Genomic DNA, 16,661 nt, shown 5'->3' with positions numbered 1-16,661 from the left:
ACTGTTCTAATAAAAGATACAGTGTAGTAGTCCCCGGCCTCAATACAAGAAATAAAACAAATGTGATTCACAGACAGACGTTTCACCCAGCAAAATTGTATTAATCTTAGGAAAGCTAGAATACACATAAGCATTTGAGTTATATGTAGAGACCATTGTTTTCCCTTCCGTAGGTTTGACAGTAATCAAAAATGTACTTACCTCTGACTTATGTTTTTATAAATCCAATCAGGAGCTGTGCATCACTTCTATAGAAACAGGCAGTTTCAATAGATATGTTGTTTGGTATGCCCAGCCAGACAAATTATGATGTTCCTCCAAGAAGGCTGAGCAACATCAGAGAACATGTGTAACTCTTTCCTAAAACTGCCGAATACTCAGCGTTCCACAAGTTCTTGATATTTCTGCTGCTGCTTTCCTAATGAGAGAAGAATGCGTTTTAAATAGTCTAATTTACCAGTTAATGGAAGAGTCTGCACAATATTCCTGTAGTTTGTTTTCTGTGTATGATTATAAAGCAATACTCACGTGCTTATTAGCAGAAAATATTTAAACCTCAAGCTCAATACATTGTTTAACAAGCAGCATGAGCCAAGCACACTTACCAAATTGTTCCCAGAGCTACATTCTCCATGATCGTGTTACTTCAATAAACTATTGCTGGTTACAAGATGAAATAGAGTTCAAAACTAAAGCCAAGAAAGTCCTTTTGGAGAGTTTTGGTCTGCACGTCTAATGTAATGCCAGGCACGGAGGGAGCTGTGGGAGGCTGGCTTGGCTTATAGTGGGTACCAGATGGTACTTACACCTTGTGCCAGGTCCAGTGATCCCTTATTAGTAGATTAGTAGTGTTGTAGCAGCTTAGGCGGATAGAGGTAGCTATAGCAGAGCAGCTTAGGCTGAACAAGGAGACATGCAAAGCTCCTACTATACCACTTATATCACATAGCACTATATCATAAGAATCACAATACTCAGAGTTACTAAAAATAAAGGTACTTTATTTTAGTGACAATGTGCCAAAAATATCTCAGAGGATATACTCCCTTAGGAGGTAAGTAAAATACACAAAATATACACACAAGCCAAAATCAGGTAAGTAAACAGTTGAAAAGTAGTGCAAACACTGTAGAATACAATAGGATCAATAGGCCTAGGGGCAACACAAACCATATACTAAGAAAGTGGTATGCAAACCACTTAGGGACCCCTGGCCTAGTGTAGTGTGTAGAGGGTCGCTGGGAGTGTAAGAAAACACTAAGGTTGTCCAAGATACCCCACCCCAGGACCCTGAAAAGTAGGAGTAAAGTGATACTACTTTCTCAGAAACACACTAAACTTGTGATATGAGATTCTGCAAAGGCCACAACAGACTGCAAAGCACTGAAGATGGATTCCTGGACCTGAGGACCTGTAAATAAAGGGGACCAAGTCCAAGAGTCACGAAAGTGTCCGGCGGCAGGAGCCCACTAAACCCCAGATGAAGGTGCAATATGGCTGCCTATGGATGGACGAAGCTGAAGATTCTGCAACAACAAAAGGTGCCAGGAACTTCTCCTTTGTGCAGAAAATGTCCCACTGAGTGCTGGAGGATGCAGCATTGTTTCTTTGGAGAAAGACTGCAAACAAGCCTTGCTAGCTGCAAAGGTTGTGGTTAAAGAAAAAAGGTGCTGCTGGGCCCAGGAAGGACCAAGATGTTGCCACTTGGGAGAGGAGACAGAGGGGGCCCTCAGCAGTATAGAGAGCCCACACATAAGAAGGCAGCACCCGCAGAAGTCCTTAAACATGGGTTCAAGAAGACTGAGCACAGCAGTTGTCTCAACACTACAAAAGAGGGTCCCACAAAGCCGGAGGTCAACCCAGCGAGTTGAGCAATGCAGGACGGAGTGCTGGGGACCTGGGCTAGGCTGTGCATGAAGGATTCCTTAAAAAGGTGCACAGAATCCCTAACAGCTGCAGCTAACGCAGTGCACAGCATTACTATCTGGACAGGGGAGGCAAGGACTTAGCTCCTCCAAATTTGGACAATTGGACCACTGGACAGTCTGGGTCACTTGGGTCTACCACTTGTGTTCCAGGGGCCATGCTCGTCAGGATGAGAGGGGTCCCAGACTACCAGTGATGCTGAAGTTTGGTGCCTGCTGGAGCAGGGGGAAGATTCCATCGACTCACAGGAGATTTCTTCATGGCTTCCAGTTCTGGGTGAAGGCAGACAGTCCTAAGAGCATTCACCACCAGGGAACAGTCAAAAAAGCCGGCAGGGTTAGGCGCTACAATGTCGCTGGTAGTCTTCTTGCTACTTTGTTGCAGTTTTACAGGTGTCCTGGAGCAGTCAGCGGTCGATCCTTGGCAGAGGTCAAAGAGGGGGATACAGAGGAACTCTGGTGAATTCTTGCAAGTCGTTATCTGAGGAAAAGCCCACAGGAGATACCCTACATAGCCCTCAGAGGAGGATTGGCCACCTAGAGAGGTAAGCACCTATCAGGAGAGGTCTCTGACATCACCTGCTGGCACTGGCCACTCAGAGGCCTCCATTGTGCCCTCACACATCTGGATTCAAGATGGCAGAGGTCTGGGACACAGTGGAGGAGCTCTGGGCACCACCCCTGGGGTGGTGATGGACAGGGTAGTGGTCACTCCCCTTTCCTTTTTCCAGTTGCGCACCAGAGCAGGGGCCGGGGGATCCCTGAACTGGTGTAGACTGGCTTATGCAATTCCAGAGGCTGAGGAAGGCTACTCCTATTGGAAACACCTATTTCCAAAGGGAGAGGGTGTAACACCATCTCTCAGAGGAATTTCTTTGTTCTGCCTTCCTGGGACTGTGCTGCCCAGACCCCAGGGGGCAGAACCTTGTCTGTGGGTTGGCAGCAGCGGTAGCTGCAGAGAAATCCCCTGAGAGCTGGTTTGGCAGTACCCAAGGTCCATAGTGGAGCCCCGGGATTCATGGGATTGGCACCCAATACCATATTTGGCATGAGGGGACAATTCCATCATCTTAGACATGTTACATGGCCATATTCGGAGTTACCATTGTGAAGCTACATATAGGTATTGACCTATATGTAGTTCACGCATGTAATGGTGTCCCCGCGCTCACAAAGTCCAGGGAAATTGCCCTGAACTATGTGGGGGCACCTTGGCTAGTGCCAGGGTGCCCTCACACTTAGTACCTTTGCACCTAACCTTCACTAAGTGAAGGTTAGACATATAGGTGACTTATAAGTTACTTAAGTGCAGTGTAAAATGGCTGTGAAATAACGTGTGTGTTATTTCACTCAGGCTGCAGTGACAGTCCTGTGTAAAATTTGTTTGCGCTCCCTATGGGTGGCCATAGGGATCTCCTGGAGCCCCAATACACTGGGTACAAAGGTACCATATACTAGGGAATTACAAGGGTGTTCCAGTGTGCCAATTAGAATTGATGAAAATGGTCACTAGCCTATTGTGACAATTTTAAAGGCAGAGAGAGCATAAGCACTGAGGTTCTGGTTAGCGGAGCCTCAGTGACACAGTTAGTCACTACAGAGATACACACATTCAGGCCACAAACTATGAGCACTGTGGTCCTGGCTAGCAGAAGCCCAGTGAGTCAGGCAAAAACAAAGTACATAAATGCGAAAAATAGGGGTAACATGCCAGGCAAGATGGTACTTTCCTACAGAAGCTGGCCTGAATTACTAGAGACTGCCATACTAAATGTAATTCTAGCCTTATCTGTTGTTGTTAAGTTAAATTCAGTGGGCAGAATAGAACTCTGAAGAGGCCACATTGTTCTAAATTGAGCCATTTTTATAGTTTCCCTGAAAAGGTCTCATACCTATATATTAAGAAGTGTTGAAGCTTTGTTTTAACTATGTGCAATAATTAAATGTTCAAAAGGCCTGAAAAATCCCAAAATAATCTGCACAAATTAAAGGCCTAATTAAGAGTTTGGTGGACGGGAAAGCCAGTCTGCTAAACTCCTGACAGGGTGGCTGCCGCCTTTGTGGCAACCACCCCACTGGGGTTATTAAGAGTTTCCCGCTAGGTTGGCGGGCGGAAACCTCAGCTTCTGCCTACAGCATAGTGGGAAACGGGCTACAGAATTTTCTCCGGCTCGTAATTGAGCCGGCGGCAATACTGTAGCCCGCAGGGTGCACCAGCACCCTTGCAGACAGTGAACATTGCGAGGGTGCTGGGCAGGAGGGGCCCTGCACTGCCCATGCCAAGTGCGTAGGCAGTGCAGGGACCCCACTGTGGCCCCATGCCCTCTTCCCCACCAGCCTTCTCATGGCTGTGTTACCGCCATGAAAATGCTGGCTGAGAACAAGGTAAACAAGGCAATAATCCGCAGAGCAGCGTATCATGCAGCTCTGCCCTGGTTGATTACGATCTCCGCCACCACCGGAATCATAGATCCTGGTGGTACTGGCAGGATTTAATGTGACGGTCAGACCGCCACACTTGTAATGAGGCCCTAAATTTGAGAGACACCAACTTTGGCTAAAGCTAGGTAGCTCGAAATGGTGGCCACACGTGTTGTGAAAAACTAGCCCCCAAATACATATGCAATAATGCCCTTGTTACTGGTTGTACAGTCAGATATCAGCTAATACATTTTCCTTGCAAAACCTAGGTTATGTTTTATTAACCCGTTGAATGCGGGCGTCGGCCACTGGCCGACGCCCACACTCCCTCCCTGGTGCGGGTCACGAGCAGTGGCCGACACCAGGGAGGGGGTTAAAAATCCTCCGGTGCAATGCACCGGAGGATTTTTTATTTATTTTTTTTCACCGTAGGAGACGCGGAAGAGCTTCTGCGTCTCCATCCTACCCCCCTCCCGCCCCCTTATGACGTCAGCGCGCCGCGAGGCGCGCTGACGTCACATTTTTTCCCCACCGGAGAAGGAGAGACGGAGGTAAGCGTTCTTTCCTTCTCCGGTGGGGAAAAAAAGGGCAAAACGGCCTCCCCAGATGCCAGGGAGGCATCGATGGAAAGGGGAGGCTCTCCCCTTTCCATCGATGCCTCCCTGGCGCCGTTTCCTGGCCGTGGATCGCAGCGCGGCTGCGATCCACGGCCAGGAAACGCCCCTAGGCACCAGGGATCTTCTTTGGGGGGGTCGGCCCCCTCGTAAAAGGGCCACCCCCCCCGGCAATATTTAAATTATTTACACTGTTTTGGGGAGCGATCGCGCCCCCCACAAAAAAAAAACAAAAAAAATGGCGGGGTCGGCCCTTGGAACACGGGCCGACCCCAGGGGAAAAAAAAAAAACTTAGTTTTGCCTGGGGAGGCCGATCGCCCCCCCAGGGTAAAAAAAAACAAAAAAAAACAAATTGTTGGTGGTCAGCCCTTAGGGTGACCATCAATGGGGCCATTTTTTTTTTATACATGTGTGCTTTGCCGAGGGCAAGCACACATGTATAAAAAGAAAAAGATTTGTGACATGAGTCTCATATATATGTGTATATATGTATATATACACCCCTATTCTTAGTAAAAAGACTACATAGATCTTTCAGAGTGTGGTTTTAGGAGACTGTTTTTTAATCTGTTTGTGTGATTTAAATTGTGCTTAAAAGCTGTCTGCCCCCCTGTCTTTTTTGCCTTAAAAAGCCCGATTTGTAGAGTGTGCGCCCAGAACTATTGCAGTGTTTGTCTCTTAAACAATCTCCCCCTTACCTGAAAAGTAGACTCTGCTAGCTTGAAAGTGTGGATTCAGCCTGTCTGTATCCAAGGAGATACTGAATAGAGCACCAGTAGCCTCCCCCAGGCCCCAGGGACTGGACTTAGCTGATTGGCTCCCTGAGTCTCTGCTGCACCTGAGACCCGCCCCCCCACCTGCTCTGGCTCCTTAAGTTTGTGGAGGGAAGGCCAAAGACAGGCACCTCCATTTTGTGTTCCTCTGTGCATTCTCTCCTGTGTCCTGATACAGCCCAGTGTTCAAGGATTGCAAAGAGACCTAGGTAAGGAGCCCAAAGATATTTTCTAGTCAAATAGTATTAATTGTTCAAACAGTGTTTGTTTTACTGTGGACTCTCTGTGTTTTTCAGGCAGCCTGGCCTCTTTTAAAGTGGTGTTTGTTTCAAAATCGTTTTTGTGTGAATTCCCTTGCTAGTTTAGTGGCTCCCCCCTCTGCCCCCCTTTTTTTCACCCCTATTCTTAGTAAAAAGACTACATAGATCTTTCAGAGTGTGGTTTTAGGAGACTGTTTTTTAATCTGTTTGTGTGATTTAAATTGTGCTTAAAAGCTGTCTGCCCCCCTGTCTTTTTTGCCTTAAAAAGCCCGATTTGTAGAGTGTGCGCCCAGAACTATTGCAGTGTTTGTCTCTTAAACAATCTCCCCCTTACCTGAAAAGTAGACTCTGCTAGCTTGAAAGTGTGGATTCAGCCTGTCTGTATCCAAGGAGATACTGAATAGAGCACCAGTAGCCTCCCCCAGGCTCCAGGGACTGGACTTTAGTTAACTTGCTCCTTATATAGGTTCCTCGTGGTTGTTGCATATGCTGTTATGATAGGTTCTTTTGGGAGATGGTGTTTCATTGGTTGCTAGCTCCAGGGATGCATTTATGATTGGTGGATAGGGCTGGGATTCTGATTGGCTGTTGATTCTAGGGCTGTGATTGGTGGATAGGGCCAGGATTCAGATTGGCTGTTGGTTCTAGGGCTGTGATTGGTGGATAGGGCTAGGATTCTGATTGGCTGTTGGTTCTAGGGCTGTAATTGGTGGATAGGGCTGGGATTCTGATTGGCTGTTGGTTTCTAGGGCTGTGATTGGTGGATAGGGCTGGGATTCTGATTGGCTGTTGATTCTAGGGCTGTGATTGGTGGATAGGGCCAGGATTCAGATTGGTTGTTGGTTCTAGGGCTGTGATTGGTGGATAGGGCTAGGATTCTGATTGGCTGTTGGTTTCTAGGGCTGTGATTGGTGGATAGGGCTGGGATTCTGATTGGCTGTTGGTTTCTAGGGCTGTGATTGGTGGATAGGGCTGGGATTCTGATTGGCTGTTGGTTTCTAGGGCTGTGATTGGTGGATAGGGCTTGGATTCTGATTGGCTGTTGGTTCTAGGGCTGGGGCTGTGATTGGGGGTCAGGAAATAGGGCTGTGACTGGTGATTAGGGCTGGGTCTCCCACTAATTGGCTAAATTAGGGTTTAAAAAATCGGATTGGCTAGGGTTAGGACCAGCTTCTTATTGGCCAGTAGGGCTATAAAAGGCTAGGATTCAGGGCGTCTGAGCCCGGGCGTCGAGGCAAAGGGCGGAGAGGACAAGGGCAGCTGTCTGTTTGGGCCTGTTCGGGACAGGTAGGGACTAGGGACTAGGGCCAGAAATGCTGCCCAATTCTCAATCTCATTCCACCAGAAATGGTTTCTGCCCCAACACATGCCTCAACATGCAAACACATTATCTGCAAAGATATCCAACTCATGCATCACAAACTAATTACAGACATATTGCATTGCCCCACCACCCAACACAATCCCCTACATACAACACATATACACATACACCCCATAACTATTACAGTCAAACACCTTCATACTCACAGCAAACACTACTCTATCCCCTCCCACTAACACTACCTGCCACCGCCCACACAATACAAAACTACAACATACAACTCTCTCAGTTTCAGTCTCCCAGATACACACTCTCTACACATACTAACCAAAAACACTATCCGCTGTTCGCTTCACACAGACCGCCTGAACTCATAACAATGCCAAAACCCTGCCTTCAAACACATCATCTACACACACTCTTCCCCTCTGCTCACCAATTACACACAACCATACAATTCCCACATTTCACTCCACCACACATATTACCTCTTCCAGTAATCTCAACTAATACTTATCTCCCTGACACACATCCATCACCTCATATACACCTCATACATTCATCTCCAAAACACATCAACTCCCCATCTAACACTCAAATTCCACTTAACAGCACTAACTTGCATACAAGTCCCTCACCAAAAACAACTACACCAATAACCCCTCTCATTATTCCACAAAAACAATACCAACCACAAACATCAGCACATCAAAGCAACACAAACTTACATTACACTCATCATCATACCCACTCTCACCCCCAAGACTACACACAGGATACAAATTCCACCCTATCTCCACCCCTACCCCCCCACTCTTCACAAACACCTACCACAAGCACCCCATCCCAGCAACCTTCATTCAGTCACCTCTCCTCCATTGCACAATTTAGAGCCCTACATCATGATCCACATGCTCCTCCACCACCCCTAACCCATACTCCTTCCACACTAAACAAACGCAAACATAATAAAAAACATGCCACTCATAGCAACCTCGCATCCCCTTGTTTGTTTCATAATAAAACTACCCTACAAAAAACACTACACTCCTCATGGCTCTCTCAGCCACCAAGTTCACCACCCACACACACAGACCCAACAAAATGCCTCCTTAACCTGCTGGAAGAGGAACACTATGTTGAAAAGCAAGACTATTGTGAGCCTCAAACAGTCAACACAACTAGCAACACTCCTGCTTCAAGCTCACATTATACTACTTACCCTTCTACTAAACAAAACAACACTACCACTAACACACCCTATCTAAACTGCCAGCTCATAAATGCTCGATCACTCTCAAAAAACAAGCACCACATCTACGACCTGCTCACAGACACACAACCTGACTTACTATTCATTACGGAAACCTGGTTGGGAGATGACATGGCACCAGTATTGCACGAAGCCCTTCCTCCAGGCTATCGAACCATCACACAAAACCGTATAGGCAAGAGAGGAGGTGGACTAGCTATTATATTCAAACAGGCAATAAACCTCAGTAAAACAGACAACATCTCCATACAAGGTTGTGAAGCCCTCCTTACCAGATGCCACCCTACTCCAACTTCCACCTGTAACTTTCTCCTCCTTTACAGACCTCCACCTAACAACTCCACTTTCCCAGATGCCTTTCTTGACATAGTCTCAAACCTTATTACACTATACTCCAATCTATGCATTCTTGGGGATCTAAACATTTGGTTTGACAAACCCAATATGCCCCATCCAAAAGCTATCACCACTGGCCTACTCGCATTGAATCTACATCAGATTGTACACAATCCCACACACATCGCTGGTCACATCCTAGATGTCATTTTTGCTAAGCCTGAACTTGTTACTATTCATAGCATCACACCAACCACCTGGTCAGACCACCATCTGATAACTTTCCGACAGACAACTCCACAAATCAACACACCCCACAACCACTTACATACATACACCTATCGACCATGGAGAAAACTCAATTTGGATCACTTAGAAACACAACTAACAGCAAAGACAGATCTAGATACAATCAATTCTGTACCTAAACTTTATGAGTGGCTACAGGAAGCTTTTGATGTCCTAATACCACTCAGAAAAACTAAACATGACAAAAGAAAACCAACACCTTGGAGAAACACAGAACTTAAAAAGATTAAAAAACAAATCAGAAAGTTGCAGCGGACCTGGCTCAAAACAAACAACAGTCAAGACAAACTGCAGCTACACAAACTTAACAGGATATACAAATCATCAATCAAAAAAGCTAAAAAAAGATACTACTCAGACAGAATTCTAAATGCTCAATCTACAACCAAGGAATTTTACAAAATTCTCAATGAATTTCGAAAACCCACATGCATGGAAGGAAGTCATCCCACCACTCAAGATTTCACAAACAAATTGGCAACTCACTACACAACCAAGGCAGACACACTGGACTCCTATTTAAAACAGAAGAAAACCATCAGCACCAACCCCTTTACTAAAATACCCTTTAAAAATAAACCATCCCAACCTCTACAGTCCTTCAAACAAATATCCCAGGATGAATTTATGAATTTGGTCAAAGCAAGCAGACCTTCTGGTTGCCCTTCTGACCCTTGCCCACCACAGATCTTCAAGAACATCCTGCTATCTACTTCCGCTGCCACACCTGTAAGAAGAATCATCAACAACTCTTTAACTTCAGGAACTTTTCCTACAGACCTGAAAAAGGCATACATACGACCATTATTAAAGAAAACAAATCTAGACCCGCAAGACCCAAACAACTACAGACCTATCACAAATGGACCTTTCCTGGGCAAATTGATAGAAAGAGCAGCATTCGCCCAGATGTCACAATTCATTGAAGACAACTCTATACTTTCAGACTTCCAAACTGGATTCCACCCAGGAAGAAGCACTGAATCGGCACTCATGGCAATCTGGGACGATCTTAAAAACACAGTTGACCGAAATGGAGTTGCTGCACTACTTCTCTTGGACCTCTCAGCTGCCTTTGATACAGTTGACCATGACACCCTAACTCAAAGACTCCACGAAGCCGGCATACAAGGGATTGCGCTCGACTGGATTACTTCCTATCTCCAAAAAAGAGCAAATATCATCCACTCACCCCCCTTCTCATCCGAACCCTACCTCACAAAAACAGGGGTCCCCCAAGGGTCAATCATCTCACCTTTGCTTTTTAACATCTACATGATATCTTTACCAGAACTGATCAATGATTTCCATCTCACATGCTACAACTATGCAGATGACACACAAATACTACTTCAATTAGAAGACCCCAAAAACATTGAAAACTCTCAAATCTTCAGTTGCCTCAGAGCTGTTGATCAGTGGATGACCTGGAGCCATCTCAAACTAAATACCTCCAAAACTGAAATACTCACATGTGGTGACTGGAAACATTATGACCCTCTGTGCGTCTGGCCTGACGATCTCGGACCACCTCCTCAATTATCCAAGGAAGTGAAAAACCTAGGAATCACCATGGATTCCAAACTAACTATGAATGCCCAAGTAGACAAATTAGCACGCACAAGCTTCATCACCTTAAAGACTTTACGACGCATTTTCCCTCACCTCGGATTTCCACACAAGATGCAAGCTACTATCTCACTTGTATTATCCAAACTGGATTATTCCAATAGCCTCTACCATGGATCATCTCTATCTGTTATGAAAAAACTACAACGTATCCAGATTTCCGCAGCCAGGCTACTACTACATATAAAGCCGCAAGACCACATCTCCCCTGCCTTGAGAGCACTACACTGGCTACCCATTGCCAGAAGATGCACTTTCAAGCTGCTTTGTATCACCCACAAAGCTATACATGGAACAGGACCGCTTTTCATCAGAAAGAAAATTACCAAATACATCCAACAAAGAACCCTCCGCTCAAGACTGGCACCCCACCTTAGAACACCACCATACAAGAAAAAGACTGTAGATGGTACATCCTTCTCCGTCCAAGCAGCCAAACTATGGAATTCATTACCCCCAACTATAAGAGCCACAGATAACTTTCTTGTTTTCAGGAAACTACTCAAGAGTTGGCTCTTTCCTTCATAACCACCTTTTTCAAACAACTATGAACTGCATATGCCTATGGGGATAATTATTTTTTTCAGATTATATGTATATTTCTATTGATTTATAGTTTCTTTGGAAACTAAAGCAGGGCTGTGCGCCCAGAGATCCCATAGCAGAAAAAGATCTAGAATCCTTCCTGGAGGTGAACTGATGATGTACTGGAGCGTAATCTGTATCTGACTGTGACGCGCGGGTTCTATCTCCCTCTCCTGGAGACACAGAGTAGAAGGTTCTCCCTTTATAAAGCACCTGTAAGCTCCGCCCGCTGAGCCACGCCCATCCACCCTCGAAGTAGGTAAAGGAATTCCCGCCTTTTACCAGGATGATGGACAGCTTTCCAAAACGACCCCAATGCGTTTACCGCCGATTCCGGTGGTGCGTTGTTAATGCTCAGAAGCACGAGGACATCTCCACAAAGACGCACTAGTAACAATCACATTGCCAAAGGAACACAAGGTTGCTGGAGACGTTTTCCCCGTGGCCCATCACGTACCCTTAGTGTACAATATAAACTGGGCATATAAAACATGCTAGGTTACGCTTACTAACATACTCGTAGAAAATACTCTGGTTGGGTAGGCCACGATGCTCATTTTACAGAGGCTAAACCTCAAAGGAAGCACTTGCAATGATAATCGTAGCAGGTGCCGCAGTTGAAGCTCAGCTTCAGGAAAGGACAAGCCACCCTAACTCTTGGGCTTGGCAAAGATAAAGCACGGCTGTGCGCTCAGAGATCCCATAGCAAAAATGATCTAGAATCCTTCCTGGAGGTGAACTGATGATGTACTGGAGCGTAATCAGTATCTGACTGTGACGCGCGGGTTCTATCTTCCTCTCCTGGAGACACAGAGTAGAAGGTTCTCCCTTCATAAAGCACCTGTAATATCCGCCCGCTAAGCCACGCCCCGTCCACCCTCGAAGTAGGTAAAGGAATTCCCGCCTCTTACCAGGATGATGGACAGCTTTCCCAAAACGACCCCACTACGTTTACCGCCGATTCCGGTGGTGCGTTGTTGATGCGCAGAAGCACGAGGACATCTCCACAAAGACGCACTAGTAACAATCACATTGCCAAAGGCACACAAGGTTGCTGGAGACGCTTACCCCGTGGCCCATCACGTAACCTTAGTGTACAACATAAACGGGGCGTATAAAACATGCTAGGTAACGCTTACTGACATACTCATAGAAAATACCCCGGTTGGGTAGGCGACGATGCGCATTTTTACAGAAACTAAACCTCAAAAGAAGCACTTCCAAATATAAACGTAGCAGGTGCCACAGTTGAAGCTCAGCTTCTGGAAAGGACAAGCCACCGTAACTCTTAGGCTGGGCAAAGATGAAGGAAAGCTCTGCGCTCAGAGATCCCATAGCAGAAAAGATCTAGAATCCTTCCTGGAGGTGAACTGATGATGTACTGGAGCGTAATCAGTATCTGACTGTGACGCGCGGGTTCTATCTTCCTCTCCTGGAGACACAGAATAGAAGGTTCTCCCTTTATAAAGCACCTGTAAGCTCCGCCCGCTGAGCCACGTCCCGTCCACCCTCGAAGTAAGTAAAGGAATTCCCGCCTCTTACCAGGATGATGGACAGCTTTCCAAAACGACCCCAATGCGTTTACCGCCGATTCCGGTGGTGCGTTGTTGATGCTCAGAAGCACAAGGACATCTCAACAAAGACGCACTAGTAACAATCATATTGCCAAAGGAACACAAGGTTACTGGAGACGTTTACCCCGTGGCCCATCACGTACCCTTAGTGTACAATATAAACGGGGCGTATAAAACATGCTAGGTTACGCTTACTGACATACTCGTAGAAAATACTCCGGTTGGGTAGGCCACGATGCTCATTTTACAGAAACTAAACCTCAAAGGAAGCACTTCCAAATATAAACGTAGCAGGTGCCGCAGTTGAAGCTCAGCTTCTGGAAAGGACAAGCCACCCTAACTCTTGGGCTTGGCAAAGATAAAGCAAGGCTGTGCGCTCAGAGATCCCATAGCAGGAAAAGATCCAGAATCCTTCCTGGAGATGAACTGATGATGTACTGGAGCGTAATCTGTATCTGACTGTGACGCGCAGGTTCTATCTTCCTCTCCTGGAGGCACAGAGTAGAAGGTTCTCCCTTTATGAAGCACCTGTAAGCTCCGCCCGCTGAGCCATGCCCCGTCCACCCTCGAAGTAGGTAAAGGAATTCCCGCCTTTTACCAGGACGATGGACAGCTTTCCAAAACGACCCCACTGCGTTTACCGCCGATTCCGATGGTGCGTTTGTTGATGCACAGAAGCACGAGGACATCTCCACAAGGACGCACTAGTAACAATAACATTGCCAAAGGCACACAAGGTTGCTGGAGACGTTTTTACCCCGTGGCCCATCAGGTACCCCTAGTGTACAATATAAACGGGGCGTATAAAACATGCTAGGTAACGCTTACTGACATACTCGTAGAAAATACTCCGGTTGGTTCGGTCACGATGCTCATTTTACAGAAACTAAACCTCAACAGGAAGCACTTACCAATATAAACGTAGCAGGTGCCCCACTTGAAGCTCAGCTTCTGGAAAGGACAAGCCACCCTAACTCTCGGGCTTGGCAAAGATAAAGCAAGGCTGTGTGCTCAGAGATCCCATAGCAGAAAAGATCCAGAATCCTTCCTGGAGGTGAACTGATGATGTACTGGAGCGTAATCTGTATCTGACTGTGACGCGCGGGTTCTATCTTCCTCTCCTGGAGGCACAGAGTAGAAGGTTCTCCCTTTATGAAGCACCTGTAAGCTCTGCCCGCTGAGCCACGCCCCGTCCACCCTCGAAGTAGGTAAAGGAATTCCCGCCTTTTACCAGGATGATGGACAGCTTTCCAAAACGACCCCAATGCGTTTACCGCCGACTCCGGTGGTGCGTTGTTGATGCTCAGAAGCACGAGGACACCTCCACAAAGACGCACTAGTAACAATAACATTGCCAAAGGCACACAAGGTTGCTGGAGACGTTTACCCCGTGGCCCATCACGTACCCCTAGTGTACAATATAAACAGGGTGTATAAAACATGCTAGGTAACGCTTACTGACATACTCGCAGAAAATACTCCGGTTGTGTAGGCCACGATGCTCATTTTACAGAAACTAAACCTCAAAGGAAGCACTTACCAATATAAACGTAGCAGGTGCCGCAGTCGAAGCTCAGCTTCTGGAAAGGACAAGCCACCCTGGCTCTTGGGCTTGGCAAGGATGAAGCACGGCTGTGCGCTCAGAGATCCCATAGCAGAGGAAGATCTGGAGTCCTTCCTGGAGGTGAACTGATGGTGTGCTGGAGCGTGGTCTGTGTCTGACTGTGACGCACGGGTTTCTATCTTCCTCTCCTGGAGACACAGAGTAGAAGGATCTCCCTTTATAAAGCACCTGTAAGCTCCGCCCGCTGAGCCATGCCCCGTCCACCCTCGAAGTAGGTGAAGGAATTCCCGCCTCTTACCAGGATGATGGACAGCTTTCCAAAACGACCCCACTGCGTTTACCGCCGATTCCGATGGTGCGTTTGTTGATGCACAGAAGCACGAGGACATCTCCACAGAGACGCACTAGTAACAATAACATTGCCAAAGGCACACAAGGTTGCTGGAGACGTTTTTACCCCGTGGCCCATCAGGTACCCCTAGTGTACAATATAAACGGGGCGTATAAAACATGCTAGGTAACGCTTACTGACATACTCGTAGAAAATACTCCGGTTGGTTCGGTCACGATGCTCATTTTACAGAAACTAAACCTCAACAGGAAGCACTTACCAATATAAACGTAGCAGGTGCCCCACTTGAAGCTCAGCTTCTGGAAAGGACAAGCCACCCTAACTCTCGGGCTTGGCAAAGATAAAGCAAGGCTGTGCGCTCAGAGATCCCATAGCAGAAAAGATCCAGAATCCTTCCTGGAGGTGAACTGATGATGTACTGGAGCATAATCTGTATCTGACTGTGACGCGCGGGTTCTATCTTCCTCTCCTGGAGGCACAGAGTAGAAGGTTCTCCCTTTATGAAGCACCTGTAAGCTCTGCCCGCTGAGCCACGCCCCGTCCACCCTCGAAGTAGGTAAAGGAATTCCCGCCTTTTACCAGGATGATGGACAGCTTTCCAAAACGACCCCAATGCGTTTACCGCCGACTCCGGTGGTGCGTTGTTGATGCTCAGAAGCACGAGGACACCTCCACAAAGACGCACTAGTAACAATAACATTGCCAAAGGCACACAAGGTTGCTGGAGACGTTTACCCCGTGGCCCATCACGTACCCCTAGTGTACAATATAAACAGGGTGTATAAAACATGCTAGGTAACGCTTACTGACATACTCGCAGAAAATACTCCGGTTGTGTAGGCCACGATGCTCATTTTACAGAAACTAAACCTCAAAGGAAGCACTTACCAATATAAACGTAGCAGGTGCCGCAGTCGAAGCTCAGCTTCTGGAAAGGACAAGCCACCCTGGCTCTTGGGCTTGGCAAGGATGAAGCACGGCTGTGCGCTCAGAGATCCCATAGCAGAGGAAGATCTGGAGTCCTTCCTGGAGGTGAACTGATGGTGTGCTGGAGCGTGGTCTGTGTCTGACTGTGACGCGCGGGTTTCTATCTTCCTCTCCTGGAGACACAGAGTAGAAGGATCTCCCTTTATAAAGCACCTGTAAGCTCCGCCCGCTGAGCCACGCCCGTCCACCCTCGAAGTAGGTAAAGGAATTCCCGCCTCTTACCAGGATGATGGACAGCTTTCCAAAACGACCCCACTGCGTTTACCGCCGACTCCAGTGGTGCGTTGTTGACGCTCAGAAGCACGAGGACATCTCCACAAAGACGCACTATTAACAATAACATTGCCAAAGGCACACAAGGTTGCTGGAGACGTTTACCCCGTGGCCCATCACGTACCCCTAGTGTACAATATAAACAGGGTGTATAAAACATGCTAGGTAACGCTTACTGACATACTCGTAGAAAATACTCCGGTTGTGTAGGCCACGATGCTCATTTTACAGAAACTAAACCTCAACAGGAAGCACTTACCAATATAAACGTAGCAGGTGCCGCAGTCGAAGCTCAGCTTCTGGAAAGGACAAGCCACCCTGGCTCTTGGGCTTGGCAAGGATGAAGCACGGCTGTGCGCTCAGAGATCCCATAGCAGAGGAAGATCTGGAGTCCTTCCTGGAGGTGTACTGATGGTGTGCTGGAGCGTGGTCTGTGTCTGACTGTGACGCGCGGGTTCTAT

Source organism: Pleurodeles waltl, chromosome 2_2 (assembly GCF_031143425.1).
Source record: "Pleurodeles waltl isolate 20211129_DDA chromosome 2_2, aPleWal1.hap1.20221129, whole genome shotgun sequence".
NCBI lineage: Eukaryota > Metazoa > Chordata > Amphibia > Caudata > Salamandridae > Pleurodeles > Pleurodeles waltl.
This window is presented reverse-complemented; position numbering follows the sequence as displayed.